Raw genomic sequence first — 12,665 nt, 5'->3', positions numbered from 1 at the left:
GAAAGCTGTGGAACAGTTTTGCTTAACCTCATTATTGGGAGCTGCTTTACCTATATAATTAGCTAAAGTCACTAATTTAAATTTATACCTTGTGATTAAGCATTCTTTACAAACTTGGCTCCAGTTCTTCAATTTTTCAAATCTTAATATTTTAAACTTTGTAGTTTAATTTATCGAAGTTACTTTTTTAAGCCTTCTTTGAGTGATCCAATTTTTTTACTTTGGAAAAATAAAGGTATTAATTCTTTTTTGGATTTATTTAAAGAGGATTAGACTGATGTCTTTTGAACAATTAGTTGATAAATATTCTCTTTCATATTTACACTTTTTACAATACCTTCAAGTTAGACATTTCTTACAAAAATATTTAAGTAATTTTCCTTACATATTAGTTAGATACTATTATGAGTATGCACCCTTTGACAAAGGGTTCCATTGGAAGAATTTATAATTTAATATTACAATGGGATAAGTGTCCCTTATTTAAGATTAAACAAGATTGGGAAAAGGAACTTAAGTTGACTTTTATGATGGAGGATTTGACATGGATCTGAAGCTGGTTAACTCTTCTTCGATCTGTGCTAGTCATTCACTGACTCAATTTAAAATTGTACATCATTACTATTTGACGAAGAAGAGATTGTCTAAAATATTCCCTAATGTTGATAGTTATTGTGATAGATGTAATACTAAGACAGCTACACTGACACACATGTTTTGGTTCTGTTCTATACTGGAACAGTTCTGGAAGTCAGTTTTTTTTTGACAATTTCTAAAGCACTTAAAATTAATTTACAACCTAACAAATTAACTGTGCTTCTTGGAATAGTTCCTCAAAATATCCAGGTATCTCTTTGTCTGACCAACATATTATTGCATTTGTTATATTGATAGCTAGGAAGGCCATTTTGTTGAAGTGGAAGGATACATCGGCTCCCATTTTGTCACAATGATTCTCTCAAGTGATGCTATGTCTTAGTTTGAAGAAAATTAGAAGTCCAACCTTTGAACCTATGTTTGATTTTGAGAAAAGATGGGGTTCATTTGCTTGTTACTATCATTTGAGTTAAATGATAGATTTCCTCCATGATCTAATTGTAAATTTTTGGTACTTTTTTTCCCTTGCTGGCAGTTTGATGTTTATCTTTAGAAGCTTTTTGTATGACACATGGCTCCAGGGTTGAATACCTAATGGGTTTTTTTCTCACTTTTCCTTGCTTAGTAGTGTTTTTTTTGTCACCAAATTATTTTTCGATCTTTCAGATAATGTTTTTTTTGAGACATTGTAAGTGTTGCTTACTTCGATGTACTCTTGTTAATTTTGGATTATAATAATAAAATTATTTCAAAAGAAAAGAGCTCACTATGGCTTTGACGTTCCCCAGGGCTTTGGACTAAGGTGGTTAAAGTCTTTCTTCCCTGCTCTTTTCAACGTTTTGGGTTATTTTCACTAATTTAAAAGGACTGTGCCTCAGACAACTGGGTTGTTACAATGCACCTCTAAGGTCTGACAGCAGACTAGAGAGTGAATCTTTGATGGATCAGAGTCAGAAACCAAAGAGCTGCCAGCCTGAGTCAGGGCTTCGGGGCTCCAGAAAGAGATGGGGCCTAGAGTTTACAAGGAGGAGGATGAGGAATCAGACCAGCAGGATGTGGCTATAAGTGAAAGCTCAGAAACATTTGGAAACTGGTTGATCGAAAAAAAGTTGGTTAATTTTTGCAAACTACTGGTGGAAATGAACAGATCAGGCAGTAAATGTGGAGAGGAATAAATGGACAACGTTTAGGCCGACCCCTTCAGCATGCATAGACTGTGTACTCCTCTGCTCAGTTGCTGCCTGAACTACAGAGTTCCTTCAGTATTTTGTGTGTATGTGTCTACATTTCCAGCAACCGCAGAATCCCTTGTGTTTTATATCTGCATTTGTAAAAAGGTTCTACTTTGGCATTAGACACGCGGAAAGTTTGCTGATATTAAGTGCATTGTTTATGGGAGCTGCTTTCTGCATTAAAAGAGCTGCTGAGTTTTCTACACAAAAAAAAACAGGTATGGACATACAACCAGTGGTTGCAGGCACCTTTAATGGCACCGTAATTACCCAGAAAGCTCTGCGTAACAATTATCGTCATCGCTGAAGCACCGATCAAATGCGCAGGCGTCAGGGTTGCGGATGCGCTCGGATATCGCGCATGCGCACAGTACTCAAAAGGCCTCGAGAAATCGGCTCCAGGTAAGAGTTGGTTTGCGGGCGGGATTTTTCAACACCAAATTCGGGACAATTGCTGCGAGCTCCGAACAGCATAGCCCGTAATCCCAGGACAGTCCTGTTCTCATCCCTCTCTCTTAGCTCCACGATCCGTACACGGCCCCGGGGAGCTTCAGGCTGATGAGGGAATGGGAAATGATGGATCTCTCAGACAGAGCTGAGCTCCAGCTGTCTAACTACAAGGATTAGGAACTCGGAGAAAGGGAACAAAATCTTTTACATCAGCTGTTAAAGAAAATCACCTTTGTTGTATCTCCAATCACAAACGAGAAAATCTGCAGATTTTGGAAATCCAAGCAACATACACAAAATGCTGGAGGAACACAGCATTGGTGCTCTTTTTCCATAGATCATTAGCACAAAGGGAGACCGATCAGGATGCTCTCTCTGTCACTCTCTCGCTACGTCTGTCTCTCTCCCTCCCCCTCGCCCTCTCCCTCTCGCTGGCTCGCTCTCCAAAAAGTCAGTTTCCGGGATATTGTATATAATTTGCAGGCATCAAGGAGCCGCTATCAATATGCGGGAGACTCCCAGAACTTCCAGGAGAGGTGGGATATCTGACTTAATGATATCGAACACCTTTGTCCTGGGCAACAAGTAGCTTTCACATCAGAAATGTGCCGGACTCCAATGAGACAAACTACTGCCCTTCCCTTCATATTCATTGGCATTGCCCCCAATGAATTCACCAACATCAGTCACCTGTGGGAGTGTTCAGGGGAAATATTTATGTATAATACAGAAACTGGTGTTACCTGTGTGTATTGTGGCAATGAAAAAGTTGCTGGAGAATTTGCAAGCGGGAGGAAGTGGAGTGATATTTGGAAATCTGACTTTTTAAAGCATCATTTAGGAAGCAAATCAGATATGGACGGTGTGCAAAAGCTGGAGTGAAAAAATCCTTCATAACCCTCTAGAGGTCTGCTATATAGGTTGTGTGAGCGTGCAGATGAACTTGATCAAACCCAGAGGATATCAAAGTTCTTATCAACAGTGATTTGCAAGCTGTTAAAATAAATACCTCTCTATTTAAAATTCATGTACACATGGTGTTGTCACTGGGTAAAAATTGCACAGCACAAGTACACCTGTCATTACAAATTAGAGGGAACATTGGTGGGAAAGTGGGGAGAATTACATTGTTTCTGACACCGTCACCTACAAGATGTGCATCCAGCTGCAGCTTGTAATCCTGCACATTAGGGAGTTGGAGCTGGAAATGGATGAATTCCAGATCATCTGGGAGTCGAAGGGGGTGATAGATATGACATGAAGAGAGGTGAGTTGCACCCAAGGTGCAGGACACAGGAAACTGGGTGAGAGTCAGGAAGGGGAATGAGGTTAAATAGCCATCGCAGAGTACTCTTGTAGCCATCCCACACAACAACAGCTAGACCACTTTAGAAACTGTTCGGGGGGATTACCTAGCAGAGGAATGTCAAAGGGCCGATAGGGGATGTGTTAGTTAGGGAATTAAAACTAGCAGAGGTCTAATATCCTCATGATAAGGATTGCTAGTGCTGGTGTGCGGTGGGGGCAGGGGGAGGTGTGGAGGTGGTTAAACTAAAGTTGCAGGAGGGATTGGAGTCAGAATGCAAGAACAGATAATGGAGAGGGTGAATTGAAATGACTTGTATCCTTCATATACATGAGGAATAGAAATCTTTACATTACTTCTCTATCTAAATATGCAATGTGTAATTTCTAATAGATTTATAATAAATAGTACATGGGACAGTCATTATAACATAGAAATACAGTTGTATCAGCATGAATTAATCAGTCTGATGGCCTGGTGGAAGAAACTGTCCAGGAACCTGTTGGGCCTGGCTTTTATGCTGTGGTACCGTTTCCCGGATGGTAGCAGCTGGAACAGTTTGTGGTTGGGGTGACTCGGGTCCCCAGTGATCCTTTGGGCCTTTTTACGCACCTGTCTTTGTAAGTGTCCTGAATAGTGGGAAGTTTACATCTACAGATGTGCTGGGCTGTCCGCACCACTCTCTGCAGAGTCCTGCGATTGAGGGAAGTACAGTTCCCATACCAGGCAGTGATGCAGCCGGTCAGGATGCTCTCAATTGTGCCCCTGTAGAAAGTTCTTAGGATTTGGGACCCATACCAAACTTCTTCAACCATCTGAGGTGAAAGGGGCGCATAGCCACATACCACACAGTCAGTATATACAGACCACTCTCTCAGCCCCAGGTCCATTGATGTCAATAGGGGTTAGCCTGTCTCCATTCCTTCAGTAGTCCACAACCAGTTCCCTTGTTTTTGTGACATTGAGGGAGAGGTTGCTTTCTTGACACCCAGTCAGATGTTGTTCAGACAAAGTCAGCAATCTGAAGGTTGAGCATGGTGTGATGAATGTGCTGGGCGTGTATATCTCAATGCATGAACCATCATAAGGAAAGCCAGATGAGCTCAGGGCATGGAATCATGATATTCTCGCCATTACTGGGACTTGGTTGCATCCAACAGACTGAGGGATTTAGAGGAACAAATTTGTAGAGAGATTGCAGACTATGCCAAGAAACAAATGTTGATATAGTAAGTGATTTTAACTTTGCAAATATTGACTGGGTCTCCCATACTGTAAAAGGACTAGCTGGGGTAGAGTTTGTCAAGTGTGTCCTTAATCAGCATGTAGAATTCTCAATGTAGAAGTGTACAATAAGCGATTAGGAAATGATCCTGGGCTACTGACAGAAATTAGTGTATGGGAACACTTTGTATCTCGTGATCATAATGCCATAAGATTCAAACTAAATATGGAAAAAGAGAGGTCTGGAACACAGGTTGAGAGTCTAACTTGGAGAAAGGTCAATTTTGATGTTATCAGAAAGGATCTGACAAGTGTGAATTGGGACAGGATGTTTTCTGGCAAAGGAGTACTTGGTAATTGGGCGTCCTTCAGAAGTGTAATTTTGAGTGTGTAGAGTTTGTATGAGACTGCCAGAATAAAAGTTGAAAGGTAACTGGTGCAGGGAACCTTGGTTTTCAAGAGACATTGAGGCCCCAGGTATTTTGTTCCAACAAATGCCTCAGACTATTGGGTCCAACCAAGACTCATTAATGACTACGAATCATAATTCAATGCCCTGAGCATATCTGATTTTTTTTTTTAGAAATATAGAAAACTTACAGCACAACACAGGCCCTTCGGTCCACAAAGTTGTGCGAAACATGTCCCTGCCTTAGAAATTACTAGAACCCCCCATAGCCCTCAATTTTTCTAAGTTCCATGTACCTATCCAAATGTCTCTTAAAAGACTCTATCATATCTGCGTCCACCACTGTTGCCAGCAGCCCATTCCACACACTCACCACTCTCTGAGTAAAAAACTTACCCCTGACTTCATCTCTGTACCTACTCCCCAGCACCTTAAACCTGTGCCCTCTTGTGGCAACCATTTCAGCCCTGGGAAAAAGCCTCTGACTATCCACACAATCAATGCCTCTCATCATCATATACACCTCTATCAGGTCACCTCTCATCCTCCGTCGCTCCAAGGAAAAAAGGCCGAGTTCACTCAACCTGTTTTCATAAGGCATGCTCCTCAATCCAGGCAACATCCTTGTAAATCTCCTCTGCACCCTTTCTGTGGCTTCCACATTCTTCCTATAGCGAGATGAACATAAATGAGCACAGTACTCCAAGTGGGGGTCTGACCAGGGTCCTCTAAAGCTGCAACATTACCTCTGGGCTCCTAAATTCAATTCCACGATTAATGAAGGCTAATACACCGTATGCCTTCTTAACCACAGCGTCAACCTGCGCAGCTACTTTGTGCGTCCTATGGACTTGGACCCCAAGATCCCTCTGATCCTCCACACTGCCAAGAGTCTTACCATTAATACTATATTCTGCCATCATATTTGTCCTACCAAAATGAACCACTTCACACTTATCTGGGTTGAACTCCATCTGCCACTTCTCAGCTGACTTCTGCATCCTGTCATATGTCCCTCTGTAACCTCTGACAGCCCTCCACACTATCCAAAACACCTCCAACCTTTGTGTCATCAGCAAACTTACTAACCCATCCCTCCACTTCCTCATCCAGGTCATCTATAACAATCACGAAGAGGAAGGGTCCCAGAACAGATCCCTGAGGCACACCACTGGTCACTGACCTCCATGCAGAATATGACCTGTGTACAACCACCCTTTGCCTTCTGTGTGCAAGCCAGTTCTGGATCCACAGAGCAATGTCCCCTTGGATCCTATGCCTCCTTACTTTCTCAATAAACCTTGCGTGCGGTACCTTATCAAATGCCTTGCTAAAATCCATATACACAACATCTACTGCTCTTCCTTCATCAATGTGTTTAGTCACATCCTCAAAAAATTCAATCAGGCTCGTAAGGCACGACCTGCCCTTGACAAAGCCATGCTGACTATTCCTAATCATATATCTCCAAATGTTCATAAATCCTGCCTCTCAGGGTCTTCTCCATCAGCTTACCAACCACTGAAGTAAGACTCACTGGTCTATAATTTCCTGGGCTATCTCCACTCCTTTTCTTGAATAAAGGAACAACATCCACAACCCTCCCGTCTGGAACCTCTCCCGTCCCCATTGATGATTCAAAGATCATCGCCAGAGGCTCAGCAATCTCCTCCCTTGCCTCCCACAATATCCTGGGGTACATCTCATCTGGTCCCGGCGACTTATCCCACTTGATGCTTTCCCAAAGCCCCAGTGCATCTTCTTTCTTAATATCTACATGCTCAATCTTTTCAGTCTGCTGCAAGTTTGCACTACAATCTCCAAGATCCTTTTCCATAGTGAATACTGAAGTAAAGTATTCGTTAAGTACCCGTGCTATTTCCTCCGGATCCATACACACTTTCCCACTGTGACATTTGATAGGTCCTATTCTTTTACATCTTCGTGCTCTTCACATACTTGTAGAATGCCTTAGGGTTTTCCTTATTCCTGCCTGCCAAGGCCTTCTTTTGGCCCCTTCTGGCTCTCCTAATTTCCTTTTTAAATTCCTTCCTGTTAGCCTTATAATCTTTTAGATCCCTAACATTACCTAACTGTCTGAACCTTTTGACTAGCTTTATTACAGCTTTTGTACACCACGGTTCCTGTACCCTACCATAACTTCCCTGTCTCATTGGAACATACCTATGCAGAACTCCTCACAAATATCCCCTGAACAGTTGCCACATTTCTTCCATACTTTTCCCTGAGAACATCTGTTCCCAATTTAAGCTTCCAATTTCCTGCCTGATAGCCTCATATTTCCCCTTACTCCAATTAAACGCTTTCCTAACCTGTCTGTTCCTATCCCTCTCCAATGCTATGGTAAAGGAGATAGAATCGTGATCTCTATCTCCAAAATGCTCTCCCACTGAGAGACCTGGCACCTGACCAGGTTCATTTCCCAATACCAAATCAAGTACAGCCTCTCCTCTTGTAGGCTTATCTACATATTGTGTCAAGAAACCTTCCTGAATACACCTAACAAACTCCACCCCATCTAAACCCCTTGCTCTAGGGAGATGCCAGTCGATATTTGGGAAATTAAAATCTCCCATCACGACAACTCTGCTATTATTACACCTTTCCAGGATCTGTTTCCCTATCTGCTCCTCGATAACCCTGTTACTATTGGGCGACCTATAAAAAACACCCAGTAAAGTTATTGACCCCTTCCTGTTCCTAACCTCCACCCACAGAGATTCCGTAGACAATCCCTCCATGACGTCCACCTTTTCTGCAGCCGTGACACTATCACTGATTAACAGTGCCGCGCCCCCACCTCTTTTGCCTCCCTCCCTGTCTTTTCTGAAACACCCAAAACCCGGCTGTTGATGTAACCATTCCTGTCCCTGAGCCATCCAAGTCTCTGTAATGGCCACTACATCATAGCTTCAAGTTCTGATCCACGTTCTAAGCTGTTCCGCTTTGTGCACAATACTCCTTATGTTAAAATAGACTCATCTCAAACCGTCCGTCTGAGTGTGTCCCTTCTCTATCACCTGCCTATCCTCCCTCAGACACTGTCTCCAAGCTTTCTCTATTTGTGAGCCAACTGGCTCTTCCCCAGTCTCTTCAGTTCGGTTCCCACCCCCTAACAATTCTAGTTTAAACTCTCCCCAGTGGCCTTAGCAAACCTCCCCGCCAGGATATTGGTCCCCCTGGGATTCAAGTGCAACCTGGCCTTTTTGTACAGGTCACATCTGCCCCATAAGAGGTCCCAATGATCCAGAAATCTGAATCCCTGCCCCTTGCTCCAATCCCTCAGCCACGCATTTATTCTCTACCTCATTCTATTCCTATACTGACTGTCACGTGGCACAGGCAGTAATCCCGAGATTACTACCTTTGCGGTCCTGCTTCTCAGCTTCCTTCCTAACTCCCTGTAGTCTTGTTTCAGGACCTCTTCCCTTTTCCTACCTATGTCATTGGTACCAATATGTACCACGACCTCTGGCTGTTCTCCCTCCCACTGCAGGATATCATGGACACGATCTGAAACATCCTGGACCCTGGCACCTGGGAGGCAAACTACCATCAGAGTTTCTTTCCTACGTCCACAGAATTGCCTGTCTGACCCCCTAACTATAGAGTCCCCTATCACGGCTGCCATCCTCTTTCCCTACCCTTCTGTGCCAGTGTTGCTTCCCCCAGGTAGGCTGTCCCCCCCCTCCACTCGTACTCAAACAGGAGTACTTATTGTCGAGGGGTACTCTCAAGTACCTGACTCTTCCCCTTCCCTCTCCAGACTGTGACCCACTGGTCTGCCTCCCATGGCCCCGGTGTGACCACCTGCCTAAAACTCCTTTCTATCACCTCCTCACTCTCACTCACCAGACGAAGGTCATCGATCTGCACCTCCAGTTCACTAACTCAGTTCCTTAGGAGCTGCAGCTCGACACACCGGGTGCAGATATGGCTGTCCGGTAGGCTGGGAAACTCCAGGACCTCCCACATCTGACACAGAGCACAGAAAACTGGCTTCACACGCATACAACTTCCTTTCCTCAGTAAACACAATTAAACCTACCTTGCCTCGTTACAGCCTAAGCCCGTTGAGCCAAAGCCCTATCACTCTGCTACCCTCTCACTCTGCTGCCCACTCCGGACACTGACTGCTGGATATGGCGGTCTTCTTTTTAAACTTTTCCCACTGTACTAGCTGATGTCATGCGCCTACGCAGTCTTGCCTGTCTTTTACCCCGAGTAGTTAAACTGCTTTCTCTCCGTAATTCTTTAGTCTTTCATCCACAGCCTTCTTGCTCCGAATCTGTTGTCTTTTGGTGGTTTCTAAAAACTTTTCAATAGTTTTTGTTTTATTATTTGCCCTCTCTTTGGCTTTTATGTTCATTTTGGCTTCTTATTTCAGCCATGGTTGTGTCCTGCTGCCTTTCCAATGCTTCCACTTCTTCGGGATGTATCTATCACTCACTTCCCGAATTGCTGCCAGGAACTACAGTCATTGCTGTTCCATCGTCATTCCTACCAGTCTCCCCTTTCAATCAAGTTTGGCCAGCTTCTCTGTCATAGGGACATGGAGATGTTCCGTGAAACAGGCCATTCGGCCTATCTAGACAATGCCAAACTCTCTAATGCAACGTCCTGTGCTGGGACCACAGCCCTCCATACCCTTACCATCCAGGTACCTATCCAAACTTCTCTTAAATGGTGAAATTGAGCTGGCTTGAACTACGTGCTGGCATGTCATTCCACACTGTCACGACCATTTCAGTGAAGAGTTTCTTCACATGTTCCCCTTAAATTTTCACCTTCCCCACTTACCCATGCCCTCTGGTTGTCATCCCACCCAACCTCAGTGGAAAAAGCCTGCTTGCATTTACCCTATCTATAGCCTCATAATTGTATATACTTCGTACAAATCCTCAAATCAATGTATAATTTCCTTGTTTATGTTTAGAGCCTTTTTTAGGTGTATAAGATGATGAAGGGCATTGATCATGTGGATAGCCAGAGGCTTTTTCTCAGGGCTGAAATGGCTAACACGAGGGAGCATGGTTTTAAGGTGCTTGAAAATGTGTACCAAGGGGATGTCAGGGGTAAGTTTTTCACATGGAGAGGGGTGGATGCATGGAATGGACTGCCAGCGGCAGTGGTAGAGGCAGATACAATAGGGTCTTTTAAGAGAATCTTAGACAGGTACGTGGAGCTTAGAAAAATAGAGGACTATGCGTTAGGGAAATTCTAGGCAGTTTCTAGAGTAGGTTACATGGTTGGCACAACTTTGAGGGCTGATTTCTATGGTCTATGTTAAACAGCGAAACAACATAGGGTGTTCTCCGATCCTTTGGCACCTCCCCCTGTCACCAAGGATGATTGAATTATCTCTGCTAGGGGCCCGGCAATGTTTGCACTTACCTCCCATAGGGTCCGAGGGAGCACCTTGTCATGCCCTGGAGATTTATGCATCCTAATCTGCTTCAGGATAGCAAACATCTCCTCTTCTTCAATCTGTACAGGGTCTATGATGTTAATTGTTAATGCCACTTTTCCACACTCCCATAGACCTTGTGTCCTCCTGAGTAAACAGAGATGAAAAAAGTATTTAAGGCCTTCCCCGTCTGCTTTGGTTCCAAACATGGATTACCATTCTGGTCTTCCAGAGGACCAACTTTGTGCCTGGCAATACTTTTGCTCTTAATCTATCTCTAGAATCCCTTAGGATTATCCTTCATCATTTCTGTGAGGGCAATCATGCCTTTTTTTAGCCATCCTGATTTATTTCTTGTGTGTTCTCTTGCATTTCTTATACTCCATAAGAACCTGCCTGCCTATCTCTGTTATGCAACTCCGTTTTGTGCTTCACCAGGGTCTCAATATCTCTTGAAAGCCAAGGTTCCCTACAGTTTCTATCTTTTTTTTTTAATTTTTGTTTTTATTGAAGGAATGACACAATACAGAATATATAATGGATTACATTTTCCTCCATTTTGCATTAGTATCGTACCCCCAAAACAAACCTCCCCCCCCACCTGCCCTCCCCGAACATATCATGGCAGCTAATATATTCACAACACAACCATTCACAAATGCAAGTACGGACATTTCACAACCGTACCCCCACACTACTTCAATACGACAGCTCATACACATCTACAGCATGTCAGATGATCCAAAATACACTCATATTTACATTTCATCAACCACCCTGTGAGGTAAATTATAAGTGTGTTAAATGGGAGGCAACTTCCTAAGTACAATCAAATGCCCTCAACTAGTAGGTAATTCCTTAAGACTCCCAAAATATGATAAGAAAGGTCCCCATTTCGAATAGAACTTTTTCACAGACCCCCTCAAAGTGAATTTAATCTTTTCTAATTTCAGAAAAAACATTACATCTTCTAACCAAGCAGCAGCAGTTGGGGGAGTGGCAGATTTCCAAACCAGCAAAATTCTCCTACGGGCCAATAGCGATGTAAATGCAATGATATCCGACTGGCTTGCATTTAAACCCAAATCATCATCTGCCACACCAAGTACAGCTATAAGCGGGCAAGGTCTCAGTGTCACCCCCAAAACCTCACTGATAATTTTAAAAACCAGTGCCCAATAGTCATCAAGCCGAGGGCATGACCAAAATGCATGTATTAAACCAGCCGGAGAGAAGGAACACCTGTCACAGCCAGCGTCTGTCCCAGGGTATATGTCTGCCAGTCTGGCTTTACTTAAATGTACCCTGTGTAAAACTTTGAATTGTATGAGCCCCAGTCTAGCACATGATGATGAGAAATGAACCCTATTCAATACTTTTGCCCAATATTCTTCCGCAAGGTCCATACCGAGGTCGTCCTCCCACCTACTCTTAGTTTTGTTTAGATCTTGAACTCCCAAAGACATCAGCTGAGCGTATAGTTCAGAAATCAGCCCCTTATTGTTAAAGGTAAGAGTGAATTTTTCCCATAACATAGCAGGTGGTAGAACAGGAAAAGAGGGAAATTTTTCCTTGACAAAGTGGCGAATCTGCAGGTATTTAAAAAAATGATTATGCCGAAGGCCATACTTACCGCGCAGGTTATCAAAACTATCAGATATGTTATCAGTATACAAATCCTTAATGCGCATAAGACCGTTCAAACCCCATTGTCTCAAAGCTGAATCGAATGTGGAGGGAGGAAATAAATGGTTTTTATGAATGGGGCCCAAAACTGAAGCTGATATGAACTTATAGTGGCAGCGAAATTGATTAAAAATTTTGAGGGTGGAGAGCACAACCGGGTTAGGTGTGAATTGAGAGGATTTCAATGGTAAGGAAGAATACACCAAAGCTGGGAGAGACGAGGAGTGGCAAGACCATGACTCAAGCAGGCACCAGATTATATCTGGCCGGTGAAGCCAGAATAATACTTCTTGAATGTTCGATGCCCAGTAATAATGAATAAAGCTGGGAAGA

At 43.3% G+C, this 12,665-nt stretch overlaps 1 protein-coding gene across 3 annotated transcripts in view; it reads left to right on the top strand.

Annotated features, from left to right (window-relative positions):
- Positions 1–1,705: 1,705 nt before the first annotated feature.
- Positions 1,706–12,665, top strand: part of LOC134347111 (gastrula zinc finger protein XlCGF26.1-like) — a 101,017-nt gene continuing 90,057 nt past the window's right edge. For 2 of the 3 annotated variants that reach the window (XR_010018082.1, XM_063049257.1), the window contains exon 1: positions 1,706–2,231. The gene's annotated coding sequence lies outside the window, so the exon portion shown is untranslated. The remainder of the gene's footprint in view (positions 2,232–12,665) is intronic. The other variant, XM_063049256.1, reaches the window with a different exon arrangement.

The sequence above is a fragment of the Mobula hypostoma genome, chromosome 5, assembly GCF_963921235.1.
Source record: "Mobula hypostoma chromosome 5, sMobHyp1.1, whole genome shotgun sequence".
In the NCBI taxonomy this organism is placed as follows: domain Eukaryota; kingdom Metazoa; phylum Chordata; class Chondrichthyes; order Myliobatiformes; family Myliobatidae; genus Mobula; species Mobula hypostoma.
The sequence above is the reverse complement of the archived record's forward strand: the minus strand, read 5'-3'. Positions and strand labels throughout refer to the sequence as shown.